Source organism: Neltuma alba, unplaced genomic scaffold (genome assembly GCF_004799145.2).
Source record: "Neltuma alba isolate B1F8T4 unplaced genomic scaffold, ASM479914v2 tig00011435_pilon, whole genome shotgun sequence".
In the NCBI taxonomy this organism is placed as follows: Eukaryota; Viridiplantae; Streptophyta; class Magnoliopsida; order Fabales; family Fabaceae; genus Neltuma; species Neltuma alba.
In genome coordinates this window covers 113,215-119,214 of record NW_021636117.1, presented here as the reverse complement: position 1 = coordinate 119,214, position 6,000 = coordinate 113,215, and the positions used below count along the sequence as shown (strand labels likewise).

Genomic DNA, 6,000 nt, shown 5'->3' with positions numbered 1-6,000 from the left:
AAAAGATATGATGAACGCATTTCGATAATCGTTGTACGAGACACATTGACCCTATTCCCAGGTCGAAGTCATCTAAAAATGTTAAGAGAAAGGAAAAAAAGTAACTGATGCCCATTTTCAGCCCCAAGGAAAATTGGTTAGGTTATTCTCTAGTCTTGTTAAAAGTCACTTTAATATATTTATACACAGAAAAAAAGTCTATAATATATTAATTTTTTTATTAAATATAATAATTTTGTTTAATTTTGTTTCATATTTAATATATAACCTTTCAAAAAAGATAACTACTTATATTATAATAAATGAATTACAAATAGTACATTTATACTGAAAAAATTTAATGAAATATTTATAAATAAGATAAAAAAAACATTTTCCCTCTGCCCTATAAATAAGACCACAGGAGTACTCCTCTGATCCTATTTATAAGGCCACTTCTAGCATGTTTCACATAAATCAAGAAAAACTTTAAATTTCATTAACTCTCATTTAAAATTTAATGACTTTCCAACTTTATCCCTGTTTAGTAATATACATTATACCTCATATAAACAAAGTCAACACAATAATAAATAAGGGGTAAAATTGTATATCCAATACAGTGCCCTATAAATAGGAGCAAATATCTTCTCTCTACCCTATAAAGAAGAGTATAATTAGGATACAACCACCAAAAATTTTTTGGGAGTTAAAATTTATTATAAATAATATTTCTATTTTAAGAATTTACTAAATTAAGATAATTATAGATATGAAAAATCAAAAGTTCAAAAATATAATAATAAATATTAAAATATATGATAAAAAATTATGACTACTCCTATGTTAAGAAAACAAAGAGATGCATATATGATGAATCCTTAAATACATAATGAGCACCTAGCTCTATATTATGATTTTCAATATACTCCTTTCATCTTATTTATAAGATAAAGAGAGAAGATTTTTCTTAATCTTATTTATAAGTCACTTTATTAATTTTTTAATATGAATAGATACTTTTTAAAAGATGTATATATCAAATATGGATAGATTTTAAGAAGTTGTTATATTTTGACGAAGAGTTACTACTGTAGTTTAAAAATTTTATATGAAATATATTAAATTTTTAATAAATTGAACCAAAGAAGTACTATAAAGGGTGCAAAAAGAGTCATCGGTGTTTATTAAACAAATGTACATTACTTTCTAATGGTAAGCCTCATGTCTGTTTATATTCTAAAAATTACAGATACTCCCTTCATCCCTTTATAGAAACAAGTATTATTTTTATCTTGTCCCTTCTATTAAAAACATTTGCAAGATATCTCTAATGTTCTTGATTAGTTTTATTATACTCTCATTAATTACTCATTTTAATATTCAATATATTTATTATCTCATTTTTCAAAGCATCCTTCTTTTTATTTTAGTAATTTTCTTGTTCTCTCTCTTATATTCTCTCACGGTCCCAAACCATAAACAAGGATATTTTGAGCAACAATTTACAATTTTTACAGATTATTATATTTAACCAGTTTTATCTATCTTTTTTTTTTTTTGGTAAGGTGTTTTTTATCTATCTTTTAATCTCCGTAATTTGGTCAACTATTTTTTGTAAAAAATAGATGGAGGGAGCGCTTGTTAAAATGAATGACCTCTATTTTTGTACCACTTAGAAATCTTCACAAACACTTTAGACGCAAGTGAACATTATGATGTCAGATGCCTCTTCCCGAATATTCCGTGGTTTGATTGGCACCTTAAATCAAGTCTAATTTAAGATCAGCAAGCAAACGGCCAAGCCAGTAGTAAGCACTTCAAATTGAGTTCAAATCCTTTGGCTGCCATTACCCAAAAGGCCTTCAGCTTCCTTAAAAGTGAGTCCAAATCTTTAAGTTAATGATGTTCTTGTCCATTATCATCCCACAAGCATTTTCCTTATCCTTCAACTTCACTAGCTTCAGTCCCACTGATAGCAGCATAATCTATGAAGGTTCAGCGGCCCCTGAAAATTGTCATTCTTCTCACTCCCAACCCACAAAGGGATTAACAAAAACCGGTCGAGCCGTTTATTACAACCCATGAACCTCACATATTTCACTGCCCATTTCTCCTTCAAGATTGATTCACTGAACAACGGTAAATATGGAGATGGGCTTGCTTTTTTCCTTGCAGATTCTGGTTCTAAGCTTCCACATGACACACAGGTGGTGCAATTGTCCTTGGGGATTCCCATTTGAACTCAATAGACCATCCTTTCGTTGCTGTTGAGATTGATATTCACACAAATTTCTGGGATCCTCCCAATGAACAAGTGGGTGTGCATGTTAATTCTTTGAGTTCAATTGCCGCTGTGACTTGGTTGGCTGATATTAAAAGAAGCAAACTCAGCGAGGCTTGGTTTCGTTACAATTCTAGTTCCAGAAATATGAGTGTTGTGTTCACTGGTTTTGGGAATGGCACCATTCTCTGCAACACCTTTCTTCCATTGTTGATTTTAGATGTTATCTTCCCGAATGGGGGAACTTTTGGTTTCTCAGCTGCTACAGGAAATGCATCTTCTATACATAGTTTATATTCATGGGATTTTAGCTCAAATCTAGATGACAGCATAAAAATGACTGACAGTCAGAGAAGAAAAGGCAAGTAGAACTATTGATTAGTGACCTTTGGCTTGTGGAAGAAGGACAATGAAGAGTTAGAGGACAGTCATGGATTTAATGGGTACATGGATGAAGAATTTGAGATAGGAACAGGTCCCAAAAAGTTTAAATATGCTGAATTGGCGAGTGCTACAAATAATTTCAAAGATGATAAGAAACCAGGACAAGGAGGACTTGGGGCTGGTTATAGAGGTCTCTCAAAGACTTGAATTCCCATGTTGCCATTAAGAAGATATCGGAGAGTTCTAAACAAGGGACGAAGGAGTTTGCTTCAGAAGTGAGAATTGTAAGTCAACCGAGGCACAAAAACTTAGTCCAACTAATAGGTTGGTGTGACAGAAGAAAAGAACTTTTGCTTGTTTATGAGTACATGCCAAATGGAAGCCTAGATTTTCATCCCTTCAACAGTTAAAGCTTGTTGAATTGAGAAATAAGATATAAAATAGCTCAAGGCTTGGCATCAGTATTACTGTACCTACATGAATAACAGGAGCAATCTGTAATTTATAGAGACATCAAATCAAATAACATCATGCTAGACTCAAATTTCAATCCAAAAGTTGGGAATTTCGGGTTAGCTAGGCTGGAAGATCATGCAAAAAGGTCTCAAACCGCTTCAGCTTTGGCTGGAACCAGGGGCTACATGTCTTCTGAATATCTTAACTTTTGCAGGGCTAGTAAGGAATCCGATGTATACAGTTTTGGGACTGTCATTTTGGAGATAGCTTGTGGAAGAAACCCATTGACCCCACGACTTCAGAAGATGAAATTTTTATGGTGAAATGGGGGTGGGGTCTTTATGGAAGTGGGAGATTCTTGACGCTGCTGGTTCAAGACTAAATGGGGATTTTGAGACATCACAGATTCATCTCTTGATGGTTACTGGTCTCTGGTGTGCTCGTCCTGATCATTATAGTAGACCTTCAATAAGACAAGCAATCCAAGTTCTTGACTTTGAAGCTCCACTTCCCTGTCTTCCAACAAGTTTGTCTGTTCCAACATATATTCAACATTCAATGAAGCAATCTGAATTGTAAAACCAAGACATAAATTTTCGTTCCTCTGATTTTTCAACTTTGTACCCCCGCTAGAAGCTGATTCCTGAGTTTTCTGTGTAATTCACATTTGTTGGATGATGGCCATTTCTCATTTGAGTAAATAACATCTGAATTAGTTCATGCTTCTTGCTTTACCAAATCATCAGGGAGATTTAGAGCTTATTTCAGGTGGAAATCTTTCCATTGTTGACCAGAAAAGCAACTTTCATATTAGCCCAATTTTACATGTTTCAAATTCTGCTTCCATAAATTGTAATGATAGAGCCTAACAACATACACTCTGAGATCAGTGGCCTCACTGGCAGTTAAATTCATTAGGCATCAAATTAATGTCAGTAAACTAATGAAACTATTGCAGACATGGAAACTGTAATATTCTAGATACATAATAAGTATTCCTGGATATTCAAGAATCTTCCTCACTTCAATAACTGGTTTTGAGCTTCTTAATTACTGGATCACATAATAAATATATACGTGCAGACACACATTATCTGATCACTCATAATATGCGTATTAATATTCCGTTTGATACAAGGAAAATCTGCTAATGGAAAAGGAAAATAGCATATTTTCCTTTGGCTTGACATGTTTGGCAGGCGGAAAAGAAATTCCTGAGAACCCATTTTCATTCGTACAAGCTGGGGAAGCCTCTATCCAGTTGACAAGTCCCTATTTTATCGTGAAATTTTGCATCTTGTTTGGGGATTTTGTTATGTTGAAGAGAGCTTAAGTGCTGCCTTTATGATTAATCATACTCGGGGTCGACTGCATGAGATTAGGGGTAAAATGGGCAAAACGAAGACATATATTATTTTCCCTTGACACATAATTTTGGGATGATTGATATTTGATCTTTCATTCAATTGGATTGCATTTTATGTACTTTGGAGAAAAAATGATGATTGGAAGCTAAAATATGAAACACTACCTCCGATCCTAATTATAAGACCCAGTTGATTAATTTGAGGAGATTAAGAAAAGAAGTTAAGTTAGTTATTTGTAATAAATAAGTGTTGTCTTTCCTAAAATATTCTTACTAATCAACTATATTGACCAGAAGTATAATTATTAGAACGACTATTTTGGAAAAAATGTATAAATATAAGAGATAAAGTAGATTAGAGTCTTATATTTAGGATCAAAAAAAAGTCAAACAGAGTCTTATATTAAGGACCAAAGGTAGTAGCAACCAAGGACTTGAATTTAAAAAAAAAAAAAAGTCTCCAGCCTTGATACTTGATAGACATTTGGCTTCGTTCGGCATAAAGTATTCAGGTGGTTGGGATTGGCATTGGTATTGGCATTTATTATTTTAACATATTTGGTACGGAGCATTAAACAGTTTTTGGAAATACATAATACTCTCTAGATGGGATTGCACAACACTACCACCTTTTAAGGCATTGGAAAATTGTTTATGGGGTCGAGCATTATTTCTACTAAATTATCCTATATAATATTTCACAAACTCCTATTTTGATTTATTAAAGGGTTATAAGTCTTCATATAATCTATGAATAATTATAAAATAAAACTAATATAAACATTCTCTTGAATTTTTTTTTATTAAAGTATAGGTATTCTTCTATCGAAAATAATCATATTTAAAGCATTATCAGGTAGTAAATGTAGATATATCTCCTATGGGGTTTTCTCAAATGTTACTTATACCAAATGTAATTTTAAAGTCTCACTCTTACTCCCACCTCCATAAAATTCAAGCCTACGTACGAAATACATGGCCCGCACTTTGCGATCTCCGTCCAAGTTCATCATCAAAAAGTCTTTTGAAAAGAAACATGTGAAACGCATATGTGGGGCATGTATATTTAATATGCACTTTTAGTAAGTCCACGTCTCAATCCAGGCAATCGCAACATTTTGAGCCAGTCATCTCAATTTAATAGCTTGGTATGGTAGTTATCGGGACATTGTAGTCAAATGCTGATATTTGATCACAGTTTTGGGTTGAAAAGCAAACCATGGGTCTTGGTCCTTTTAAAAGTTTTCCTGAATCCAAAATATGAGTCCCATTTATCCAAACTATGAATTATTTTCCTTATTTACTCTTACCATTAAATGTGAAAGACTTAATTCATGTGAGAGAGTTATCATAAAATTTAATAAGAGTATTAGTAGAGACTACAATAATTTTGTATTTTGATAAATTTATTGAGTTAACTCATTTTTAATTCCCTTTTTTATGCTTAAAACAACGGTTGATTTGATTGTTTTAAACCAATTTTTCTAGTACTTCAAAATTATTATAAAAATATTAATTTTGCGTTATAGAT

The 6,000-nt window shown here is 32.5% G+C and overlaps 1 pseudogene; it reads left to right on the top strand.

Moving 5' to 3' along the window:
• Positions 1–1,878: 1,878 nt before the first annotated feature.
• LOC114713556 (L-type lectin-domain containing receptor kinase IX.1-like) lies at positions 1,879–3,682 on the top strand (annotated as a pseudogene).
• Positions 3,683–6,000: the final 2,318 nt, after the last annotated feature.